The following is a 26,670-nucleotide window of genomic DNA, read 5'->3' as shown; positions in this document are numbered from 1 at the left end:
ATTTGAATGTGGGGGTTGCAGAGTTTTAGCGGTGCGCGCAGATTGGTGATGCACAAGATTTGAAAGTGCGTGAAAGCACACACACAGGCACTCTCGCACACAGACACAGAAACACACACACACACACACACACACACACACACACACACACAGTCGCACACACGCACAGACACACACTCAGACACACACACAGACACACACAGATAGACACACACAGACACAACACACACAGTCACACACACAGACACACACACACAGACACAACACACACAGTCACACACACAGACACACACACACACAGACACTCGCGCACACAGTCACAGAAACACACACACACACACACAGTCACACACACACAGACACACACACACAACACACACAGTCACACACACAGACACACACACACAGACACACACACACACACACACACACACACAGTCACACACAGAGACACTCGCGCAGACAGACACACATGCACACACATACAGATACTCGCGCGCACACACACACACACACGCGCGCGCGCGCGCACACACACACACAGACACACACACACACACACACACACACACAAAACACACACAGTCACACACACAGACACACACATAGTCACACACACACACACACACACACACACAGTCACACACACACACACACACACACACACATAACGGAAGTTTCATCTACCTTTCCAGCTCTCCGCCATGTTCTTTGACATATGTGGGGTGATATGATTAAGAAATTCTCACCCCACCACCACTGGACTGTTGAGTTTTATGGCCATGCGGTAGGGTGTGGGGTAGTTTTGGGACGAGGCCCCAAATGTTCTGACTATGACTAAGTCAGTGAAGTAGTTGGAAGGTTTCATGGATCGGAAAGTGGTTATTCATGTCGCCACACACAGACAGCTTACAAAGGACCCTCTAGGTCGAGTCCACAAAAACACCAACTACATCAAGAGTTTATACCGTTGACGAGAATGGCAATAGTGGGCGATTCAATGCAATTTTACAGACTTTATTTCAATATTCTGTATTTGATAAATGATTTCCATTTTCCTGAAGTACATATTTACAGTGGAAGCAAATGCTATTGATAAGACACCTCGAAGGTTCTGATGCTGTTACTGGGACAAAGTTACTCACACAGCTGGTCTAAAAATTAATTCACTAAATTAATCACAACCTGTCACCGCGGGGATGGCACCTGTCTGATGTAATAGGTTTCTAAATAAGTTAAGGAGTTTTATTATACAATATGTTGAAGTCTGTCCCTGTGGGGTCGCTAGATGGTGTTTATAAACCCGGGACATGTGGTGCTTCAATATTTCATTCCAATAGACCGCCTGAGGCACAGGGGGACACATTGCTGCGCAGGGGAAATGTCGGCAATGTTGAAACGGTACTACAGTGTGCAGAGAATATTGTACCTGCTCATTGCCGTCACTGGAGTTCCTGGTGAGTGAGCAGAGCAGTTTATGTTTGGTATTTCCGTGTGTTAACCGGTGTGAACCTGTTTATGATCAATCGACAAGCTTCCAAGTTGATGATCTTTGCATAGATATCCGTCAAAGATATTTATCCTGTCAATTCAATATCCTGATTATTTCATATTTAATGACAAGATGAACGAATCCCCGGTCTCTCCTCTAACTCAGGGGATCGACCTGAACTTTGTTTTTCCCTTTAATATTATCTTGTCCAGATTTGTCCCAGTACCGGGGCGGGCAACTCTCCTGGACGGTGTAACTGGGAGCCTTTTAATGGGACCTTGTCCAGAGTTGTCCCACAGCTGGAGAACGGAGGGTCCTCGTGAAGGGGTGACTGGGATGGGTTTACATTGTGAAGTTCACTTGTATTGAGTTATTATTCAGACAGAACCCCTGGTCCAGTGTTTCACGTTTCCCGGTGGAGTCTGGCACAGATCACCTGAACCAGTGTCCATGCATCTGCTGCCGCGTGTTATCGAATTGAACTGTGCTGGAGAATTAATCCGTTAACGGAGTCATTCAGTCTCTGGTTACCAAGTTGTTCCTGAGACCCGTCGTAAATTGGGCGCTGTATCGACCTGAAGATAGGTCTCGCCCCGAATCGGTAGTTTTTTTTTTTGGGTCCCGCCACTATTTCGCGTGCGTTGCTCCCCTCTGTATCCCTTCTCGGTCCAATCAGACGCTGAGCTTCAGGAGGCCTGGTCAGTCACGGTTAAATCAGTGAAACCGGCTCCGTCAGTGACTGGAATCGGGATCAGCACCGATCCTTGTTGTTCATACAGCTTATTTTTATCGTCGACGATTGTTCACACATCGTCGTATCTTCATGCTGAAAAAGGCAGGTCAGAGACAGTGTGACCCGTGTCCGATGTTAGATTAGCAGCCGTTCACAGACTCTGGCACGCTTGATCTTTAGCTGAAGTCCGATCCCTCTTTAATTCCTGGAGAATGTGTTCAGTAATGCTAGGGTCGGTTCTCCCCCACCCCCACACCTCTCTCTCTCTCTCTCTCTCTCCAGTCAATTTAATGGCGATTGTGATCCTGTCCCGGGGAAAGTGCGGCCTCTCTACCTGCACCACTCGCTACCTGGTGGCCATGGCAGCGGCGGATCTACTGACTATTGTCACCGAGGTCATTTTGTCTCGAATCAATTGGTATTACTTCCCGTGGAATTTTCTGGACAGCACCCCTGTCTGCAGTGTTATCGATTCACTGACGTACGCAGCCACAGACTGTTCGGTCTGGTTCACCGTCACTTTCACCTTTGATCGGTTTGTTGCCATTTGCTGCCAGAAGCTGAAAACAAAATATTGCACCGGGAAAAATGCGGCTGTGGTTCTGACAACAACCGGCGTGCTGTTCTGTCTGAAAAACATACCCCGATACTTCACGTTTGAACACAGCGTGATCATCGATAACGTACCGTGGTTTTGTAGAACCAGGGACAATTATTTCACTGACCCCGGGTGGGTAGGATATGACTGGCTCGATACGGTTTTAACTCCGTTCCTCCCTTTCGCTGGGATCCTGCTGCTCAACGCTCTGACAGTCAGACACATTTTAGTGGCCAGTCGGGTCCGTAAGGGGCTGAAGGCTCAGAGCAAGGGGGAGAACCGCAGTGACCCGGAGATGGAGAGCAGGAGGAGATCTGTGGTTTTACTCTTCACCCTCTCCGGCAACTTCATCCTCCTGTGGATGGCATACGTTGTAAATGTCATATATTATCAGGTCGCAGGAAAAGGATCTGATTTCATTGATTCCGAATGGATCTTTCACTATGTCGGAGTTTTGCTGAGGAATTTCAGCTGCTGCACGAATACATTTATTTACACGGTGACTCAGTCGAAATTCAGGGAGCAGCTGATCGGCGCGGTGAAATATCCGGTCACCTCGGTGCTTCAGTTCATGAATAAAGCCGCGTCCTGAGCACTAGCCAGTGCGGGCCGCTGTGTGTCTCCAGCCCGGGCTCTGGTTCCTGTCATTCACCGCCTGATGGCCAAGGTGTTATTTCCGGGCGGGTTTTCCCCGCTACCGGTAGCTCCGGGACATTCGGGTAGTCTGTGTGGTGGAGGGAGGGGGCGTGGACGTGAGGGAGTAAAACACCGTCATGGTGACTCATAAACTCGGTGTCCCGCCATATGCCAATCAATGTACTGCTCCAGAATGCCGCCCAACATTTGTTCTGTGGATATGTCTATCTATTACCTTTCCTGCTCAGTACCTCACAGTCTGACGTCCCCAGACAACTGTAGGGCTGGTGTGATACTGGGTGGCCAATCCACTGCCAGTTCTCTAGTCTCCAACTTCCACATGAATAACGGGCTAACGTGAAAATATAGGGCGGGGTTTGGATAAACACTGTTTTTTTTTAAATTGGTGAAAAGCCGCCCCATCTTAATGACCGCCTCTGCTACTAATGACTGACGACAATAGCTGAAAGCAGATTGTAGCTGGGAGATTAGTATCCAAGGATACATATAGTATGGAAAAAACAGGCTGGAAGGCAGAGGTGGTAGCGTAGCTCTGTTTGTTAAAAACAAACAAACAAACAAACAAAATCAAATCATTAGAAAGAGGTGATATAGGGGCGGAAGGTGTTGAATCATTGTGGATAGAGCAGAGGAACTACAAGGTGAAAAGACCCTGCACAGACCATGCAACCGCAGTGAGGATGTGACCTACAAATTACAACGGGAGACAGTGAATGCTTACCGAAAGGGAAATGGTAGAATAGTCATGGGGGATTTAAATATGCGTGTAGATGGGAAAAATCAGGTTAATCCTGGATTCCAGGCCGGGGAATTTCTAGAGTGCCTTCGAGATCGCTTTTTAAGGCAGCTGACGTTTGAATCCACTGGAGCATCTGCTGTCCTGCACTGGGTGTGGGGCAATGAAGCGAAACTGATTGAAAACCTGAAAGCAAAACAACCTTTAGGGGCAAATGAGCAGAATGTTTCTCAGTTCACCCTGAGGTTTGAGAAGGAAAAGCAAAAAACAGATGTGCTGGTATTACAGCAGAGTGACGGTAATCACAGAGACAATTACAATCGGCCAGAATTAATCGGAAGGGAACACTGGCAGGGACTACGGCAGAGCAGCAATGGCTGGAATTTCCGGAAGCAATTCGGAAGGCTCGGGATAAATACATCACAAAAGAAGAAGAATTTCGCAGGAATGTCAATGCCAGCATAAAAATCTAAGAGAGGCGATATAATTGAGTAAAAAAAAAATAGTGAGAAGTTAGACAATTCGGAAGCTTATGAAAACCAAAAGAAGTCAACTAAAAAGTCATTAAGAACGTAAAGATGGAATACGAATTTAAGCTAGACAGTGATATAAAAGAGGACACCAAAGGTTTCTTCAGCTACATGACGTGCTAAAGGGAGGAGAGAGTGAATTTCCGGCCGTGGGTAAACGAGAATTAGTAATGGGGGCAAACGAAATGGTGGACTGAATCAGATTTTAGGAGTATGGGCAAAAAATTGGCAGATGGAGCACAGTGTCGGGAAGTGCATGGAAGAAGAAATGAAAGGGTTAACTATTTTATAAATGGAAGGAAAATGTATTGTAACACGCGCTTCCTCTAGGCTTAATCAGGGGGTGACAATCCCCCTGCCCCGCCAAATTTAAGAAATCTCGTCGGGGTGGATGCTGCGCGATGTGTCCCCTGTTATAAATCAGTACCCCGAAATAACAAACAGTACACAATATGCAATTAAACGATTAAGCTTTATAACTATTAGCTTGACTACATGGTCCGCAAAAGCAACTGCTTCCAGAATCACAAGACAGGGCAACAAAATCCTGATTTGCTAACATGCATCAACAGTCCGGTTATCTCCGCCCATAACCAAAACATTGCTGCTACAGAGAAACCATTCTTTCAGCAGTGAACATTGCAAAAAGAAACATTACATAGCAGTGAACTCTTACAGCACGTTACACTCTGCCCCCCCCACCACCAAATTTAGTCATGTCCTCATGACGTTGAGATAGTTCGACAACCCCTCCTACAAACACAAAGTCCAATCCAGATGCAAAAGGCAGTGTCATAGCTCGCCACAACAGCAGAGATCACACACTGTTCCCAGGCGCTACGTAGGCGAACCTACGGTGGTCTACACATCCGTACCTCCTCACCTAACTCTTCAGACTCAGACGCTACTGGTGACACTTCGTGTCTGCTTGCCGAGTCCTCCCCCACCCCCACCCCCGCAACCCGGAGCCCTCTGTCCCGTGTCCAGGCCCCGCTGCCTCTCCTTCAATGTCCTGCTGTAACCCAGGCTGCCCACAACTCACCCACCCCCTCCACCTCACCTGACTCAGTGGGAAAAGGGCCAGGGCTTTCTTCCTCAATCAATGGGGAGTTAGCGAAAGGCAGCATGTACCTCACATCCAGATAATCATCCTCCGATTCAGCTTCTCTCTCATGGGCGCGGCCCGGCCCAGCCTATCCCGCTGTGGGCCCTACAGTTGCCCTGCGTTTTCGCAGAGTCCTCTTACTAGGTGTAGGCTCCAAGTCGGGCTTTAGGTCAACCTGCACCTCTTGTCCCAGGGGCAGCAGGTGGTTCCGATGGAGAATCTTGACAGGCCCCTTCCCACTCTCGTTTCACCCGTAAAACCGGTAGGTTTGGCATCTGACTCTCCACCACATAGGGTGTGGCCGGCCAGCAGTCAGCTAACTTGTACTTTCCAGGTAGCCCCAAATTCCTTATCAGGACTCGGTCTCCCGGCAGGAGTTGGGAGAACCTCACTTTCTGATCATACCTCCTCTTATTTCCTCGATTCTGCTTGGCGGCTGCAGCCCCAGCCAATTCATAAGCGCTTTTGAGCTCACTCCTCATATCACACAAATACTTCAGATAAGGCTTCGGTGGTAAGTCACCCTCATCAGTCCCAAAACAAGGGTCAATGGGCAAACTCGCCTCGCGCTCAAACATCAGATAACATGGCGAGTACCCAGTAGCTTCATTTCGTGTAACAGTTGTAACAGTGAACCAGATGCACAATATGTTGACTCCACCTGCTCTTCTTGCTGACCTCCATGGTCCCGAGTACGTCTAGCAAGGTCTTATTAAACCCCTCAGGCTGGGGATCGCCCTGCGTGTGATAGAGCGCGGTCCTCGACTTCTCGACTCCAAGCATGCCCAGTGACTCATAGAAGAGTCTGCTCTCGAAGTCCCGTCCCTGGTCACTATGTATCCGCCTGGGGAGGCCATAATGAACGAAATACTTCTCCCACAACACTTTTGCCACCGTAGTCGCCCTCTGGTCCTCGGTAGGAAAAGCCTGAGCATATTTGGTGAGGTGGTCCGTGATGACTAAGACATTCGCCGTGTTGCTGGCATCGGGTTCTATGGACAGGAAATCCACACACACCAGGTCCAGGGGCTCTGTAAGTGTAAGTGGGACAAAGGAGCTGCCCGCGTAGGCAGTGTCTTCCGGAGTATGCAGCGAATGCACGACTTGCAGTATTCTTCAACCTCCGACTTCATTCGAGGCCAGTAAAATCGGTCGCTGAGCAATCCATAGGTCTTCTTCACCCCCAAATGTTCAGAATCATCATGAAGTGGCTTCAACGCAACCTTCCGATACTTCTCAAGCAGAACCAGCTGGCAACGCCGGGTCGGACCGGTCATGACGTGACCCGGGATAAGATCTGGCTCTTCAACTCCAGTCGAGGCCATTCTTTCAGTAATGGAGGCACCGAAGCTTGTTTTCTCTTCTCCGCCTGAGCCGTGTCTCCCTTTTCAACCGCGGACCAAATAGTGCCACTGCCCGGGTCATCCCGCTGAGTAGCCGCCACTTCCCCAGAACTCAATTCCGGCCGCAGTGAGGTCACAGTGAACCTGGGGAATGACGTCATCGGAAGCCGCCCATTGATCCGCTGCTCGATCCGGCCGCTCCTTTTCCTCTGCCTTCACGGTGATGGTAAACTGACACAGGGCCGTCACCCCAGGGGCAGGAACGCTCTCCCCCTCCTCGTCCCTGTCCAGTCCCTCATGTACCTGTCACCCCAGGGGCAGGAACGCTCTCCCCCTCCTCGTCCCTGTCCAGTCCCTCATGTACCTGTCTCCCCAGGGGCAGGAACGCTCTCCCCCTCCTCGTCCCTGTCCAGTCTCACATGCACCTGTCACCCCAGGGGCAGGAACGCTCTCCCACTCCTCGTCCCTGTCCAGTCCCTCATGTACCTGTCGGGACAAAGCATCCGCATCAATGTTCCGGCTCCCCGGCCGGTGCTTCAGGCTGAAATCATCCACCTCTGTCCAAAAGTCTCTGACGGGTGTAGATATTCACCGCCCTCCTGTCCTTTCTCCCCCTCCCTTTCTTCCCCAGGGGAGGGTAACCACACAGAAGCTGATTCAAGGGGTGACTCACTTTGGCGTAGCCCGTCAGGAATCTCCGATAATAACCACAGAACCCCAGGAACGAGTGCAGGGCGCTGACAGTCTGGGGCCTTGGCCGAGTGGTCACCGCTTCTATCTTAGCCGGGTCTGTAGCTACTCCATCAGGAATCTCCGATAATAACCACAGAACCCTGGGGCCTTGGTCAGGTGGACACCGCTTCTATCTTAGCCGGGTCTACAACTACTCCATTTGTGAGATTATGTGTCCGATTTAGATAACAGACAGGGAAAGTTTTAACCCTGCAGCTTTCAGGCAGCCGAGCACCTTCAGTAGCCTCGCTTCGTGTTCTTCCAAGGTGGATCCAAATACTGTGAGGTCATCCAAATTCATGAGCACCTCAAGCAAGTTCATATACCCAACCATCTTCTCCATGACCCGCTGGAAGTTTGCACGGGCTCCCGATATGCCCTGGGGCATCCTTTCGAACTGTTAGCATCCCAGGGGACATATAAATGCCGTCTTCTATTTGTCGGCCTCACTCATGGGGATCTGGTAATATCCACTCCTCAAATCCAGCAAACTGAACCACTTTGCACCACTCAGACAGGCCAGTGCGTCTTCGACCCGCGGGACCGTATACTGGTCAGGCACGGTGCGCCTGTTCAGAGTCCTCTATTCCACACACATGTGTACCTTCCCGTTCTTCTTCCGGGCCACTACTACTGGGGACGCATAGGGGCTTCGGGACTCAGTGATGATCCCAGCTTCCTTCAACTTACACAAATGCTGCCGCACGTCTTCCATGTCTGCTAGTCGCCGCGATCTCTCTCTAAACGGGGTGTCCTCGGTCACCCGGATAGTGTGACGAGTGCTCTTGGATCAACCCACATCAAACTCGACAATGGAAAATACACCTTCCAATTTGAACATCTTCTCTACTAGCCTCCTTTTCCAACCCGGCGGCACCGGGGAGTCCCCGAAGTTGAATGACTCAGCGGTCAACTTCCTCCGCTTTTCCAATAGTTTCTCCTCGGCGTGCCTCACGGGGGCGCTAAACGTTACCGTCACCGGGCACAAATGCGCCAGGGGCATTCCCCGCTTGAAGGTGACCTCCGTCTTCGTAGTGTTCCTGACGATCACTGCCATCCTGCTCGCCGAGGGCTTCTGCAATTACGGCCTCACCAGTAGCCCAGCGGGAAATCCCGACACCCCCTTGTGGTTCTCCAGAGCGTCCACTAAGAAGGGTTCGCCCTCAGGCACTCCGGAAAATATGGTGGGTCTCCATCACTTTCGCTATTTCCCCGGGCCGTATCACCATTGGATTCGACTGGGTGAACCACACAGTCCCTCGTTTAAATTTGGTATCCAGCCCAAAGCTGCCACGCACTTCCTCAAAAGCACCTTGAAACACTGGGTGCAGGAAGAGGGTCTCCAAAAAGCTCTCCCTCGCCTTCTCCTTACAGGCCCCCATGAGCCTCCTCACCAGGGGGGAGTTGGTCCCCACCAGAATTGAAACGCAGCCCTTCTCAACAGGGAAACCAGCACGAATGTATCAAGACCCTCAGACACTCCCACATCGGCCTCCGAGAACTGCAGTTTCACTGACAAATAACCGTGGTATGGATAATCACCAGCACTAAGACCCCAAATCTCCAGTGCACCGAATGGTGTCAAGGGTAAATGCTTCAGATACCGGTTGTAAAACGAATGGTACAGTAACGTGACCTGCGATCCCGTGTCGAGTATGGTTTAAGCGAAGGTACCCTCTGTCAATAGCGACGCACTGGAGTGTGGTCCCACTAAGCCTTCAGGAATAGGGTCTTTTGCTTTCGGGAGTTCCTTGGTACATTGCTGGGAATGTGTTCCCCCAGAGACACCAGGCCGTTCCCTCACTGGGTCCCTTCTAGGTTTCCCCAACGACTCTCACTTCCGAGGTACCCGGGGGCTCACTCTCCTTCTAGCGTGACACCTGCTGCCAGCAGCGCTCCGCACTGTTCATCCCCTTGGGGGATCTGCAGCCCCCCCATCAGCTCCGTCATATGGGGGGGGGGGTCACATCCGCTGATAACAACCGACGTATCTCCACTCTGCCACAATCTCCTCTACCGCTCCCCGGGGTAGGCTATCTGTGGTCACTTCACCGCAGGGGACACCACCGAGGACTGTACCCTGCTGACTGAGTCGTCCCACGCTTCCGCCGCGTTCTCCTCTTCCCGTACCTCTCTGATCAGCTTACCAAAAGATTGAAGGGATGCGTGTTGCGAGACTGTCAGAGATCCCACACAATCAGATCATGGGACAGTGCGCCCCTGGCTATATATCCGTCCCAGCTCAGCCGCCGGAATGACCCCTCTGCACCGTAAGTAATTTAGCTGCCTCTGTAGCTGTAAAATAAAAGCAGAAAACTTTTCCCACTTCTCCTGACGCATGTTTTGAAACCCTACCAGGAGCTCCACTGGGCTTCCAGTCGGACCAAAAGCATTGCCCAGTGCTTGCAGATAACTGACAGCTGTCGCTACAGGATAATTTAACCTGACAGCACTCACGTCAGCGGCACGCCCATTCAAACTTTTAACCAATCTCTGTCGCTTTTCATCATCCGAGCACTGCCATCATCTAACAACTGAAAGGTCCGTTCCACCCACGTCTTATACTCCTCCTCCCCTTTAGGGGTGGGCGTAATTCCAGAGAATAGGCGGAGCCCGCCATAGCTGGGACCTGGAATCTGATTTTCCCATTTACTTCCCAGAGATGTAAGGGCGGATACAACCTCAGAATTCTCATTCTTCACCGGGGGACGTGGACTAATAAGACCTTCCAACTCCGACCACTCTTTCCCCTCACTCCTCAGAAATGACAGAACCCTGTCTTTGAAATCTCCGCCGCCAGCTACCTCGGCGCTGGTCTGCATGAGAACAAAAGCTGTATCCGCCATTTTATCAAGTCTCCGCTCACAATCGCAACTTCAACAGAACTTAACTGTGGAATTAACAATTCATCCGGAGTACATATATCTGCCCCACTGGTTCATTTCGCAGGGTAATCACTCAGCATCCAACGGAATCAATCCCGAACGTAGCCCCCACAATTGTAATTCTCGCTTTGCCTGGCGGCTTAATCTAGGGGGTGATAACCCCCTGCCCGGCCAAACTGAAGAAATCTCGTTTGGGTGGATGCTGCTCGACGTGTCCCTTGTTACAAATCAGTGCCCAGAAATAACAAACAGTACACACTTTGCGATTAAACGATTAAGCTTTATAACTCTTACTTTGACTGTATGGTTAGTAGAGAAACAAAATTGAAAAAAGGACCCAATCTTATTAAACAGTCTGTGCGCAAAATTGGAGCTCACTGATAGGCCGATCGGTCCCCATTGGCCTCCTCCGATCGTCACTGCCCTTTGGACCCTCGCTCCGAGTCCACCCTGTCCGGCGGTCCAGCAAATCTCTCCATTCGCGTCTTCTCTCTCCACCTTTGTCTCTGATAAAATCAACTGGTCCCAGATTCACGAGACACAGCAACAAAGTCCTGATTGGCTGACATGCATCCCAGAGTCCTGTTATCGCCAGCCATAACACGAACATTGCTGCTACAGAGAAACCGTTACTTCAGCAGTGAACATTACAAAGAAGCCATTACATTAGCAGTGAAACCTCACAGCACGTTACGCATACGAGAAGCATCTGGCTTCTCTTGGGCTGTATTCCCTGGAGTTCAGGGGAATGGGGGTGGAGGGGAATCTCATTGAAATATTCAGAATGTTAAATGCTCTGAACAGATTAGGTATGTGAAAGTTATTTCCCATGGTAGGGGAGTCTATGACAAGAGGGCACAATTTCAGGATTGAAGGACATCCATTTAGAAAACAGATGAGGAGAACTTACTTTCCTCAGAGGGTGGTAAATTTGTGGAATTTGTTGCCATATGCAACTGTGGAGGCCAAGTCATTGGGTGCATTTAAGGCAGAGAGAGATAGGTTCTTGATTAGACAGGGGATCAAAGGGTTTGGGGAGAAGGCAGGGGAGTGGGGATGACTGGAAGAATTGGATCAGCCCATGACTGAATGGTGGAGCAAACTCGAAAGGCCGGATGGCCGACTTCTGCTCCTATATCTTATAGTCTTAATTGAGTTGTCTGAGTGAATCCTTTCTCACATTTAGAACAGGTGAGTGGCATCCCCCAGTGTGAATTCGCTGATGTATTTTAAACTCCGATGACCGAGTGAATTCCTTCCCACAATCTGAGCAGGTGAACGGTTTCTCCCCAGTGTGAATTCGCTGGTGCCTCACAAGTCCAGATGGCTGAGTGAATCCCTTCCCACATTCGGAGCAGATGAACGGTTTCTCCCCAGTGTGAACTCGCTGATGCACCTTCAATTGAAATGTCCGAGTGAATCCCTTCCCACATTCAGAGCAGGTGAATGGCCATTCCCCAGTGTGAAGTCTCTGATGTTCTTTCAGTTGAGCGGAATGGGTGAATCTCTTCCCACATTCTGATCAGGTGAATGGTTTCTCCCCAGTGTGGTCTAACTGGTGTGTCAGTAGTCTAGAACGCCAAGTGAATCCTTTCCCACAGTCTGAGCAGGTGAATGGCCTCTCCACAGCGTGAACAAACTGATGATCTTTCAGCTGAGCTGCATCGGTGAATCCCTTCCCACATTCTGAGCAGAGGAATGGTTTCCCTCCAGAGTGGGTTTGCTGGTGTCTCAAGATCTGAGATGAATCAGTGAATCCTTTCCCACATTTAGAGCAGCTGAGCGGCCTCTCCCCAGTGTGAACTCGCTGATGTACCTTCAGTTGAAATGACCGTGCAAATCCCTTCCCACATTCAGAGCAAGTGAACGGCTTCTCCCAAGTGTGAACTTGCTGATGCTCCTTCAGTACAGATGACCGAGCAAATACCTTTCCACATTTAGAGCAGGTGAATGGCTTCTCCCTAGTGTAAACTCGTTGGTGTGTCAGTAGGTCAGATGACCGAGTGAATCCCTTCTCACAGTCTGAGCAGGTGAATAGTCTCTCCCCAGTGTGCACTAACTGATGTTGTAGGAGGTGATTTGACTGAATGAATCCTTTCCCACAGTCTGAGCAGTTGAATGGCTTCTTCCCAGTGTGAACTCGCTGGTGAGTCTGTAGGTTGGACGATTGAGCAAATCCCTTCCCACAGTCTGAGCAGCTGAATGGCCTCTCCCTGGTGTGAACACGCTGGTGTCTCTGTAGTTTGGAGGAGTGAGTGAAGCCGTTCCCACAGTCTGAGCAGGCGAACGACATCTTTTCAGTGTGAACTCGTTGGTATCGCTGTGGCATGGTTGAGTGTGTGAATGCCTTCCCACCGTCCGAGCAGGTCAATGTCCTCTCACTGGTGAATTTTCTGATATACCTTTAGCATCAATAACAGAATGGCTTCCCACTTGCAGAACAGGTGGAGCATCTCACTATGGTGTGAACTTGCTGATGTATCTTCATTACTGGATGACTGAGTGGTTCCCCTCCCTCACACAGAGCGGGTGAATGGCCTCTCCCCACTGTGAACTCACTGGCGTGTCTGCGGGTAGCCTGTGAGTGAATCTCTTCCCACATTGAGAGAAGGAGAATGATACCTCACTACGATCAATTCTCTGGCAATTCAGAAAGTCAGACGTCTGACTCCCTGGTACAATCAACGCAGTTGAGAACTGATCTCCAGTGAAGAAATGCTGGTGTGTTCTCAGCTCCCGGTTCCAGTGACTTACACAGAGTTAAAACAGAAAACTTCATTTCAGAGACAGAATACATCACCGGCTGGGATGAGATACTTCTTCATCTCCAAGAATCAACAACAGATGTGTTGGTGTTGCAAAGAAAGTATTTGGTTACTCTTTAAATATCTAGACACATAAAAACTGATGTTTTGTTGTGTTTGAGATTCCCATACCCAAGTGTTCTGCAATTTCAAACCTGTAAAAATATTTGCAAAAGACATCAATGGGTGAAAGACAATATTTCAGGAAAGATTTTAGTCTGTGGTGAGAACATAAGAAATAGGAGCAGGAGTGGTCATCTGGTCCGTCAAGCCTGATCTGCCATTGAATAAAATGATGGCTGATCTGGCCATGGACTCATCTCCACCTACCTGCCTTTTCCCCATAACTCTTAATTCCCCGACTATGCCAAATCTATCCAATCTTGTCTTAAATACATTTACTCAGCTCCTTCACTGGGGAGAGAAATCTGCGGATTCACCACCCTCTGGGAAAAGCAGTTCCTCCTGATCTGCATCGTTCCCCCAAATCTTGAAGCAATGTCCTCTAGTTCTAGTCTCATCTACCAGTGGAAACAACTTTCCTGCCTCTATCTTACCTATTCCTTTCATAATTTTACATGTTTCTATATGATCTCCTCTGAATGTGAGCTCTGGTGTCACAATTTTACCAATTTCAACACAAGTTGGGGGTACTCAACATGAGATATACCCCAGGATACTGTGGAAAGTGAGGGAGGAAATTGCTGAGCTTCTGGCGATGATCTTTGCACATCAATAGGGAGAGGAAAAGTACCAGAGGATCAGAAGGCACTGTTCCCTTTTCAAGAAGGGGAGTAGAGATCAGCCAGGAAATTACAGACCAGTGGTTCTTACTTCAGTGGAGGGCAAGTTGTTGGAGAAGCTCCTGAGAGGCAGGATTTATGAGCATTTGGAGAAGCATAATCTGATGTGGGATAGTCAGCATGGCTCTGTCTAGGGCAGATCATGCCTTATGAACCTTATTGAATTCTTTGGGGATGTAACAAAACACACTGATGAAGGTAGAGCATTGGGTGTAGTGTACATGGCTTTCAGTAAGACTTTTGATAAGATTTCCCATGTGACGGTCATTCAGAAAGTAATGAGGCAAGGATCCAAGTAGACCTTGCTTTGTGGATCCAGAACTGGCTTGCCCACAGAAACCAAAAGGTGGTTGTAGATGGTTTGTATACTGCATGGAGGACGGTGACCAGTGGTGTTCCACAGGGATGTGTTCTGAGACTCCTTCTCTTTGTGATGTTTATAAATGATCTTGATGAGGAAGGAGAAGGGTGCTGATGACACAAAAGTTGAGGGTGTTGTGAAGAGTGTGGACAGTTCTCCAGAGGTTACAGCAGGATGCAGATAGGATGCAGAACTGGCAGATGGAGTTCAGCCCAGATAAGTGTGCTGTGGTTTATTTTGGTACATCAAATTTGAAGACAAAACACAACATTATATTGGCAACGTGGAGGATCAGCGAGATTTTGTGGTCCATGTCAATTTTACACTCAAAGCTGCAGTGCTGATTGACAATGTTGTTAAGAAGGCCTTCATCAACCATGGAACTGAGTTCAAGATCGGTGAGGTACTGTTACAGCTATATGACCTTCTTTAAACCCACTGAGAGTATTGTGTTCAGTTACCTCATTACAGGAAGGATGTGGATACCACAGAAAGACTGCAGAGGAGATTTACAAGGATGTTGCATGGAATGGAGAACATGCCTTATGAGAATAGGTTGACTGAGCATTGGAGCGACGGAGGATAAGAGGTGACCTGACAGATGTGTATAAGATGATGAAAGGCATTGATCGTGTGGATAGCCAGAGACTTTTTTTCCTAGGGCTGAACTGGCAAACACGAGGGGCATAGTTTTAAGGTGTTGGAAGTAGGGTCAAACGGGATGTCAGAGGTAGTTTTTTCACACAGAGAGTAGTAGGTGCATGGAATGCACTGCCAGCGATGATGGTAGAGGCAGATACCATGGAGTCTTTTGAGAGACTGTTAGATATGTACATGGAGCTTAGAAAAACAGAGTGCAATGCGGTTGGGAAATCCGAGGCAGTTTCTAGAATAGGTTACATGGACGGCACAACACTGTGGGCCGAAGGGCCTGTAATATATTGTAGATTTCTGTTTCTATATGCACTCATCTTCTAACAAGGCCTGGATCAGTCGTTCTGATTGACCATCAAATTCTCTGACTATATTCCTGTCTGTGTGAGAATGCACTTTTTCTGCTTCTATCAACCTAAGACTTGGCTCAATTTGTCTCTGTCCTTTGGTATTATTTCAAGTTCTATTCATGTTCCACAAGACTACAAAGAGCACTTGTTTTTACATGTATCATCCTGGAGATTTACTAATTACTCAGATACCCTCCCACCAGCTGATTGACAGTGCTGAACCCATCGATGGCAATGCCACTGAATATAAAGTGGAGGGCAATGGCTATTCTCATTGGACTGCAGCACTTTTGTGATGTAAAAGCCACAAGTCACTTATCATTGAGGCAAAGGTGTTTCATATCGTTATTTACTCAGAGAGAACTAAATCTGACGGAAGGTTTTAATTCTATACAGCTCTAACTGCCATTCTCACTGACTGGAAGGTAAACTCTTCAACTGAGATTAACTGGGAAGTATATTTTTGTTCCGAGCTACTAATCCTCGGATTTACATAGCTGAAACACGGCAGTGTTCAGGAGATACATTCGCTCCCATTTCCTTCGACTGAATGGGAACAACGCTTGGTACTGTCATCAATGGCTGCCTCTTTACCCAGAAGGCTCCACGAACCAGAAACCTGTCTGTCAGCCACCTAACAATAAAGCGATGCGCATGCGCCGCAGAAACGGCGGCGGCCCAGCGCTCATTAGCCGAAAGCCTGGCGGCGCTGGGTACGGATCGTGGGGCTGAGAAAGAGGGAACGGACCGGGACTGTGCTGGGGTGCAGGACCAGTGCGCCAGCAGCTCACAGTAATAGCCCGTCAATCACGTTTCAGACGCCACTGATTAATTCCGCACCGGTAACCCCGCCTACCTGCGGCCGATCTTTGTGAGCCTCTCCTCTACTGAGCCGATGCGCGATATTTGGGATGACCTCATACGTCTGCGCATGCGCGTATGAGCAAACAGAAGTTAATCTGCAGATGCCGAAATCCCAAACAACAGACGGAAAATGCTGGAGGAAAGTCAGGGAGGCAGACAGCAGCTATGGAGAGAAGTGAACAGTCGGCGTTTCAGACCCAGACCCTTCTTCAGCACTGGAAAGGAAGGGAGGGAGTCAGAATGTGGGGCAGGTGAGGTGATAGGGTAAACCGGGAGAGGGGAGGAGTGAAGTAAAGAGCTGGGAAGTTGGTTGTTGAGAGATAAAGGGCTGGAGAATAATAATAATAGTAGTAATAATAATAATAATAATAATAATAATAATAATAATAATAATAATGAATACTCTATTGATTCCGAGTGGGAAATTCATTCGTTTCAGCGGCAACATCTAAAAGCACAGCAAGCAGCGGGCAGACTTTACTGAAAATAAAGTACAGAATAATAATATACACAATAACACTGTATGAGTGTGCAATAATAATGTTTGAAACAACAATGCAGGGACTATTGAACTATGATGTGTGTTCACCTGTCACAGAAGATTTTTGTTACGATCCTTGTGAGGGCGGAGCTGAGTGAGTTTGTTGAAAAGGGGTCGGGGGCTTTGCTGCCTATTCTGTAGGTCATGGAGAGGATGTTCCGGATTGTCCATAATCGATAACAGTTTGATCAGTGACATCCACTCCACCACTCACTCGAAAGAGTCGGGGTTGTGGCCAAGGATGGATCCAACCTTTCTGATGAGTTTATTATTCTTTCCCAACGTAAAGCAGCGAAGAAGACTGCACTCGCTACAACAGACTGGTAAACGATCTGCGACATCCTGCCTCACGTGTTCAAGGATCTCGGCTTCCTTAGAAAGTAGAGTCTGCTCATCCCGTTCTTTTAAACAGTCTTGGTGTTGGTTTTCCAGTCGTGTCTCTTGCCGAGGCGAACACCCAGGTATTTGTCCTCCTTCATCCATCGCAACTTCTTCTCCCAGAATGTGTACAGGATTCATCACAGTCCTCTCCATCCTAAAATCTATCACCATTTCCCTGGTTTTGACCACGTTCAGGAGCAGTTGATTCTTCCCTTACTATTCCACAATCCTGTTAAACCAGCCCTCTGTACCCCGAGTCCTGCCCATCTCTGATGCACCCAACTACGGCAGAGTCATCAGGGAACATTTTTTAAGTGGCCAGACTCAGAGTTGCACTGGAAGTCTGAGGTGTACCGTGTGAACAGAAACGGAGACAGGGCAATCCCTTGTGGGGCTCCAGTGTCACTCACCTCCACCTCAGGCAGAGAACCACCCAGCGGTGCCAACTGGGGTCTAGCTGTCAGGAAGGCAGTAATCCAGGAGACAGTGAATTTGTCTACGCCCACCCTTGTTCAGACAACGTGGCTGGATTGTATTGAAGGCATTAAAGAAATCAAAAAGAGTGATTCTCACAATGCCACCAGCATCGTCCCGGTGGGAGTGGGCTCTCTGCAACAGGGAGATGATGGTATCATCCGCTCCCTCATGAGGTTGGTAGGGAAACTGTAGAGGGTCCGAGGTAAGTCTGGACCGGCCTCTGCATCACCTTCATCACATGAGATGTGAGGGCAATTGGTCTGTAGTGATTGTCCTCATTAAGTTCAGATAATTACCATACTGGGTAAAGGACCAAGGCAGTAATTATTCCATATCTTTTCCTGACTTGGTCTCAGATTGTAAGGGTGCACCAAAATACCAGACAGCAGGCTCATACAGGCTTTCAGCACCCTGAGGATGATACTGTCGGTGTCAGCAGATGTAGTTAGTGCGGCTGTCTCCTACCCTGACCTACATTCACTGTCCGTCTCCCGGATGGCCTCATCTGCACGGGGTACACCGAGATACAGCTCCTTAGAGACCGTGTTAGGGATCTGGAGCTGCGGTTCGATGACCTACAGCTTATTGGAGAGAGTGAACAGGGGATGGAGCGGAGCCACAGGGAGTCAGTCACCCCGAGGCTGCAGGAGTTAGATAAGAGGGTGACGGTCAGGAGAGCGAAGGGAAGAGCTCTGGTATTGGAGGTGTCCCCTGTGGCCATAACCCTCAGTAATATTTTTCTCGTTATGAATACGATTGAGGGGATGACCTGACAGGACGAACATGGCGATCGGGTCTCTGGCACCGAGCCTGGTTCCGTGGTGCAGAAGAGGAAGAGGAAGATGCGAAATGCGGTTGTCAATAGGGGATCCCATAGTGAGGGGAACAGACAGGAGGTTCTGGCAGCCTCATAGAGATACCCGCATGGTGTGTTCCAACCCAGGTGCCAGGGTACAGGATGTCTCGGATCGGGTGCAGAGTATTCTGAAGGGAGAGGGTGAACAGCCAGAAGTCTTGGTACATGTTGGTACCAATGACACAGGTAGGAAAAGGGAAGAGGTCCTGAAGAGAGAATTCGGGGAGTTAGGTAGGAAGCTCAAAAGCAGGACCTCTGGGGTAGTAATCTCAGGATTGCTGTCTGTGCCACGTGCTCGCGAGTGCAAGAATAGCATGATCAGCCGTATTAATGTGTGGCTGAGAGACTGGTGTAGGGGGCAGGGCTTCAGATTCCTGGATCATTGGGGCCTCTTCCGGGGGAGAACCGACCTGTACGAAAAGAACGGGTTACACCTGAACCCAAAGACGTCCAATGTCGTTGCGGGCACATTTAATAGGCTGTTAGAGAAGGTTCAAACTAATTTTGCTGGCGTGTGGGAACCGAGTGATAGGGTTGTGGAAGGGGAAAGCAGAAATAAATCGAAGATAGCGTGCAACACATATAATCGAAAGAACGGGCAGGAGATGAGGCATAACCACAGGGTAGATGAGTTGAAGGGCAATAATGACATGGTGCAGTTAAAACAGAAAGCAACAAATACTGGACTGAAAGTGTAATATTTGTCTAGCCCCCTGGTAAGCCTCGGGGTCGCTCAGCTCGCTGTCGTCTAGGGAAACAGCCCTCGGCCCCGCCAAACTGGGTAATTAGTTTGTGTGGATGCCGTGTGATTTACGCCACCCCGCCCAAATAACAGACAATACACCAGATACGATTAAATGAAACAGGAAATCTGCAGATGCTGGAAATTCAAGCAACACACATCAAAGTTGCTGGTGAACGCAGCATCTCTCGGAAGACTTACAGTCGACGTTTCAGGCATAAACCTTTCTTCAGGGCTAACTGAAGGAAGAGTTAGTAAGGTATTTGAAAGTGGGATGGGGAGGGGGAGATACAAAATGATAGGAGAAGACAGGAGGGGGAGGGATGGAGCCAAGAGCTGGACAGGTGATTGGAAAAAGGGATATGAGAGGATCATGCGACAGGAGGTCCGGGAAGAAAGACAAGGGCGGGGGGGACCCAGAGGATGGGCAAGATGTATAGTCAGAGGGACAGAGGGAGAAAATGGAGAGTGAGAGAAAGAATGTCTGTATAAAAATAAATAACGGATGGGGTACGAGGGGGAGGTGGGGCATTAGCGGAAGTTAGAGAAGTCAATGTTCATGCCATCAGGTTGGAGTCTACCCAGACGGAATATAAGGTGTTGTTCCTCCAACCTGAGTGTGGCTTCATCTTTACAGTAGTGGATAGACATGTCTGAATGGGAATGGGATGTGGAATTAAAATGTGTGGCCACTGGGAGACCCTGCTTTCTCTGGCGAACAGAGCGAAGGTGTTCAGCAAAGCGGTCTCCCAGTCTGCGTCGGGTCTCGCCAATATATCGGGAGCACCGGACGCAGTATATCACCCCAGCCGACTCACAGGTGAAATGTCGACACAGTAACCCATCCAGATACACGCAGTGACATTTCTCCCCAAACAGTGGACCTTCCGCCCGTCCACGGGCGCTACATAGGCCGACCTATCTGAGAACTTCCTAATCCTTCGAGACCTCCGTACCCCTTCATCTGAACCCTAAATGTTCAGACACTACTAGGGATACCTCGGGTCTGCTTGCTAACTCCTCCCTCAGTCATGTCACCACTACAACTCGGAGCCCCCTGTCTCGTGTCCGGGGCCCCGCTTCCTTTCCTTCTTGGTCCTGCTGTAACCGAGACTGCCCACAGTTACCGCTGCCCACTACACCTGACTCAGTGGGAGAACGGCTAAACGTCGCTTTCTCAATCACGGGGAAGTTAGCGAAAGGCAGCATGTCCCACATGTGCAGCACATCATCCTTCGGATCCGTCTTCTTTCCTCATTCCCACGATCGGTAGCTGCTGTTTGAGTTTCTCCAAACTGAAGCATTTATCCGGGGCTACCCCTTCAGCCTCCTGCAGTCGAGACGTCAGCTTCTTCTGGGACTCCTCCGACTCTCGCCACAGCCTCAACAGTTCTGACTCACGCTTCTTGGCCATCTCAATCTGGGATGCAGTTACCCCACCAGCTCCTTCCTCCCTGACCTGAAAAGCAGCAGTTAAAGGATGTTCAGCCTCCAGTTTTTTTTTTCTTCCTGATGACTTCTTCCAGGTCAACTTTCAGTTTTCCACCTCATTTAAACTGTCTATAGTCATCTCCTGGTTCCTTTCAAGCGTCCGCCTCCCTTTTCCGAGATCTGTCCTCCATTTCTTCACTTCCTCGGGAGTGTTGTCAAACTCCCATCTCTGGGCTCTGGGTTTTCTGTTGGCCTTAGTCAGACCACTTCCTTGATCTTCTCCAACTAGTAAGTCTTTTCAGAATCGATGTCTTGAGTTTCCGCTGATCCCTTCGAAGGTGGGTCATTGTTTCGTCTCGCTGGATCAGTACATGACGGCAGTGTCGGCTCGGAATTCCACTTCTCCTTCTCCAATTTGATGAGCGTGAATTCCATGTCTGCAATGGTGTTCCCACAAGAGCGGCACGCAGTCTCCGGTCTGCATTTCTGAGCGCTCAGTTCAACGGTGCAAATCCCCTCTCTCCCCTGTGTCTCATTCCGATTGACGGCCTGGGTTTCCATCCCCAGGTCCACCACCGTCTACTCCAACACCAGGAAGTTCAACTGGTATGTCGAGTCATTTTTTCTCAGATTGCACCAAACTCCGCCGGCCAAAACCTCCTCTACATGTGACACTTCGCTTCTGTCGCCGGGCTCAGCCACTTGCCTCGCCTCATAGTCCCCCTAGGCGAATCCAAGCTCTAGGTGGTCATCCACGTACGTCAATACTCCACACACCTTCACTTCCCCCATAGTCTTCCTCATGCCCCGCGGGAACGTTGCAGGGGCTCCGGATATGCCCTTTGGCATCTCTTCGGGTCGGAAGAATCCTAGGGACTAATAACAGCCATCTTCTCCTCATCAGCCGCACTCCTCGGAATCTGACAACATCCATTCCTCAGATCCAGCACACTAACCACGTCCCATAATCGGCGTACATGCTGCCGAAATCTTCCACGCCGCTAAGGTCCAGTTGCTGCGACCTCTCTCTCACTGAGGTGTCTTCAGCGGTCAACTCTGCTCCCTCGTGGTAGTTCGGAGCGTCTACTAAGAGGGTCTCACCCTCAGCTACTTTCCCCAAGCCGTACAACCGCTGGGTCTCGTTTAAATTCGGTACTGGCTCAAGCCTGCTACACACATCCTCAGAAACAACTCGACACGCTGGGTGCCCAGACAATGCCCCCATGAACTCCAGGGTCATTAACCAATCATCGACTTCTGGATAACTACTGCCACTAGTACCCAAAGTCTCCAGTGCCCTTGTGGTTGTCAAGGGTAAATGCTTCAGACACCGGTTCTAAAACGAACTGTACAACAACTTGATCTGCGCCCCGGGGTCGAGGATAACTTTAGCATCGCTTCCATTTGTCCGTAACGACACCCTGGGGCGTGGTCCCTCTAAGCCTTCAGGAATAAGGCCTTTTTCTTTCGAAGTTCATTGGTACATTGCGGGGAACGTGCTCCCACAGAGACCCCAAGCCGTTTCCCCACTGGGCCTCCACTAAGTTTAGCGACCCCTCTCTGATCAGCTGAACAACTGAGGGAGGGGATGATCCCCTGAAATGACCCCCCTGGCACCGCACGCAATTTAGTTGCACTCCTAGCCGGAGAAAACACACTGAAACCCTTCCCCCCTCGTTCAAATAACTGTCTGTTGTCACTACGGTGTAATTAAACCTGATAGTTCTAACACCGTCAACAGCCCGCCTACACAAACTTTCAACCAATCCCTGTCACTCTCCCTCATCCGAGCACTGTCAATCATCTAACAACTGAGAGATCCGCTCCGCCCACGTCTCGCACGCCTCCGCCCCTCTTGGGGTGGACACCATCCCAAACGCCAGGCGGAGCCTGCCATAGCCAGAACATAGATTCGCAGACCCTACCTCCGAATCAGACCACTCTTTCCTCTCTCTCCCAACAGCATGGGCAGCCCCATGTTCTGCCCTCAACTCGTCAACGCTAGTCTGAACTCGAACAAAGACCTCGCCCATCTCGCATGCAGCAATAACCAGCAAATCACCCAAAAAGACACACATTACTGATTTAAACAGGGCAACCAGACAAAACACCACTGAATCCAATCCCGGACAAAAGCCTCTAAATGTAACCCTCCTGGCAAGCCTCAGGGTCGCTCTGCTCGCTGTCGTCTGGGGAAACAGCCCTCGCCCCCGCCAAACTGGGTAATTAGTTTGTGTGGATGTTGTGTGATCTACCCCACCCCGCCCAAATAACAGACAATACACCAGAAACGATTAAATGAATTACAGTTTGTAGATATTACAGGAACTATATAATTAATAGAGAATAAAATACAAAAGGAAAATAAAAGGCGCCACATTTATCAAAGTTCTGTCTCTTCGTACACAAACAGTCGGAGCTCCGGACCCTCCTTCTTCACCCTGCGATCCCCTCGGACCACCTCGACCTGCCGCCTGGGACCAACTGGAATTTTACCTTATTCCTGACCGCACCAGTTTCTTTCCAGAGACAAAAGGCGAGCGGAATGGTGTTTTCGTTGGCCCCAAGGTACTGTTGTTTGTGCACATGGGTGACGGCAGGAAAGAGGCCTCTTTCCGAACTCCAGGCGCTCTTCATGTAGGATCCCATCTCATTTTGTGACAATGACATTGGTGACAGTGTGCACCATCATCTCTGGATTTTCACTCATCCCCTTGACAATATCATGCAGTTGCACCGAAACACCCTGGACTGTAGCACCACTGAGGCAACACAACATCCTTGTCTGTCTTTTGCTGTCGCAGTATCTCCTGCCTGTCGCCACAAACTACTGAGTCACTTGTCACTACCACACTGCCTGACTTTTCCTTTCCCTGTCACAGGGGAATCACCAGGGTTCCTTCTTCTCGTTTTGAATTTAAAGAAATACATAGAATCAGGTACTGGTAAAAGTTTCCAAAAAGTGTTCGTGGACTCATGCTGCCTGTCCTAGAACCTCCTTGAAAAACTGCCACGCTCTAGAAGATCACGGCGATCAGGCCCACAGGCCAAGTGTTGCATGGTGTAAATAGAAGGTGACCGCACCGGATTCCTTCCAGAGTCCAAAGGCGAGCTGGATGGTGCAGGCACTGGCTGTAAGATACTGTTCGTTGTGTACATGGGTGACATCTATATGTGGAATGCAGAAAAAAAATAATAAATTTTAACCATAGGGCATATAGAAATATGAGAGCTATAGTCAAGTGGAAATTCTGATTGCCAAAGGCAGGTTGAGAAGGATATTGCTGATAATGCTAAGATTGATCCCAAGAGATTTTGTCAATACTTTAGTCGTAAAAGACAGATTAAGTGGGAAGTTAAGTGTATTTGGAATAACAGTGGGGTATTAAATTATGCAGAGAAGGACATAGCGGATACTTTTAACTCTTATTTTGCTAAAGTGTTCACCTGTAAAGACGTGAGCAATATGCCAGAAAGTGTAGAGAAAAATAAAGTTGTTTATAGTGGCTCAGAGATCTTAGAATGTGAAACAGCTGAGAATTACTAAATCTCAGTGTCAAACAACATATATCCAAGGGTACTTAAATTAGTCTAACACAAACACCTAACAAGAATTATTCAAAATTCTGTGAATTTGTTAAATTGCTGAAGGACTTGAAAAGGGCTAACATTTTATCGGTATGTCAGAAGGGTGACCGCACTGAACCTTGTAACTATGGACCAGTAAGCTTAACGTGCATTGTGGGTAAGATAAGAGAAAGACTAAAAAAGAACAAGTTGTAAAATAATCTGATAACAACAAACATGCAACTAGTGGGAGTACAGGATAGTTGTCAAGTTGACTGCCAGTGACTAGTGATGATCCGCAGGGGTCGGTGTTGGGACCAATTCTTTTTATGCCGTTTATAAGCGATTTATATGATGAAATAGATGGCTTTGTTGTCAAGTTTGCAGATGATACAAAGTTTGACGGACGGGTAGGTTGCGTTCAGTAAAGAGTTAGGATGCAGAAGGACTTAGACAGATTAGAAGAATGGGCAGGAAACTGGTAAATGAAATATAATGTTGGAAAATGTACGGTTATGCACTTTGGAAGTTGAAATAAAGGTGCGAACTATTTTCTAAACGGGGCGAAAACCCAAACATTAGAGATGCAAAAGGACTTTAGAATCCTTGTGCGGAACACATTAAAGGTTAACTTGCAGGTTGAGTCGGTGGAGAGTGAGGCAAATGCAATGTTAGCATTCATTTCAAGAGGTCTAGGATACAAGAGCAGGGAATTTATGTGGAACTTGTTACCACATGCAGCTGTGGATGCCAGTTCGCTGGGTATTTTTAAGACAGAGATTGTCAGGTTCTTGATTGGACATGGCATCAAATGTTATCAGGAGAACGCCGGGAAATGTGGTTGAAGAGGAGAAAACTATCAGCCAGATTGAATGACATGATGGGCCAAATGGCCTACTACTGCTATGTCATATGGTTTTATGGCCTTATGTCAGCAGGAAGTCAGCATGGGTTCAAAAAGGGTAAATCACGTTTTATTAATATGTTGTAGGTCTATGAAGAGGCAACTGAAATTTATGATAACAATAAAGAGGTAAAAAAAAATACTGAGAGCTAAAGAAGTAAAGAGGTAAAGCTGTACTTGGACTTTCAGAAGGCTTTTGGCAAGGTGCCCCATAAGAGGTTAATAATGAAATTACAGGATGTACAGATTCAGAGTATGGTATGCGAATATCTGGAGAATTGGCTCAAAAACAGAAAGTAATGAGGTACGGTGAGAGGATAATTTTCACAGCAGAAAAATGTTAAAAGTGGGGTTCCACAAGAATAAGTTTGGCGGCCGCTTCCGTTTATAATTTACATTAATGATTTGTATAAGCACAGAACCAACTAAAGTAGTTAAGTTTGCATATGACATAATATTAGAGAGATGGGCTGATGAAATACAGGCAGCAGAATCAACACAGATCAATCAGAACAAAATTCTGTTGTGGGCTGATGAATGGCAGACGAAATTCAGTGTAAGTAAATGCAAAATATTGCATACAGGATGTAGAAATATTAGATATAAATATACAATGGGGGTCTTGAGTAAGAGAGTGCATTGTATGAGAAGGATTTGCGTCTCCTGGAAGACATCACTAGCAACATCTAGGCAATGCACTGAAGCAATTAGGAAGTCCAATAAAATGTTGGGCTATATAATGTGCTCAGAAGACACATTCTCCTTAAGCTGTATAATGCACTTGCGAGGTCACGCCTTGAGTACTGTGTGCAATCTTGATCTCCATATTTTGTGAGGGATGTGAAGGCTCTGGAAAGATTTCACAGAAAGGCGACTAGGCTCATTGTCGGACTGCAGGCTGTGAGCTGTGCAGTAAAATTGAGAAAACTGAATCTATTTGGCCTAAGTCGACATAGAATGAGAGGATATGCGATTAATGTCTTCGGAATCATTAAAGGTAGAGGTAAGGTAGATACCAGCTGCTACTTCAAAATTAATCCATCAACAAGGAAACAGGACTACACGTATAGACTGGTTAAACGGAGATTTCAGACAAACATCAGGAAGCAGTTCTTTACAGAGTG

At 48.4% G+C, this 26,670-nt stretch overlaps 1 pseudogene; it reads right to left on the bottom strand.

Annotated features, from left to right (window-relative positions):
* Nucleotides 1-7,124: 7,124 nt before the first annotated feature.
* On the bottom strand, nt 7,125-13,140 carry LOC140184988 (uncharacterized; annotated as a pseudogene).
* Between the last annotated feature and the right edge of the window lie 13,530 nt (nt 13,141-26,670).

The sequence above is a fragment of the Mobula birostris genome, chromosome 20 (genome assembly GCF_030028105.1).
Source record: "Mobula birostris isolate sMobBir1 chromosome 20, sMobBir1.hap1, whole genome shotgun sequence".
In the NCBI taxonomy this organism is placed as follows: domain Eukaryota; kingdom Metazoa; phylum Chordata; class Chondrichthyes; order Myliobatiformes; family Myliobatidae; genus Mobula; species Mobula birostris.
The sequence above is the reverse complement of the archived record's forward strand: the minus strand, read 5'-3'. Positions and strand labels throughout refer to the sequence as shown.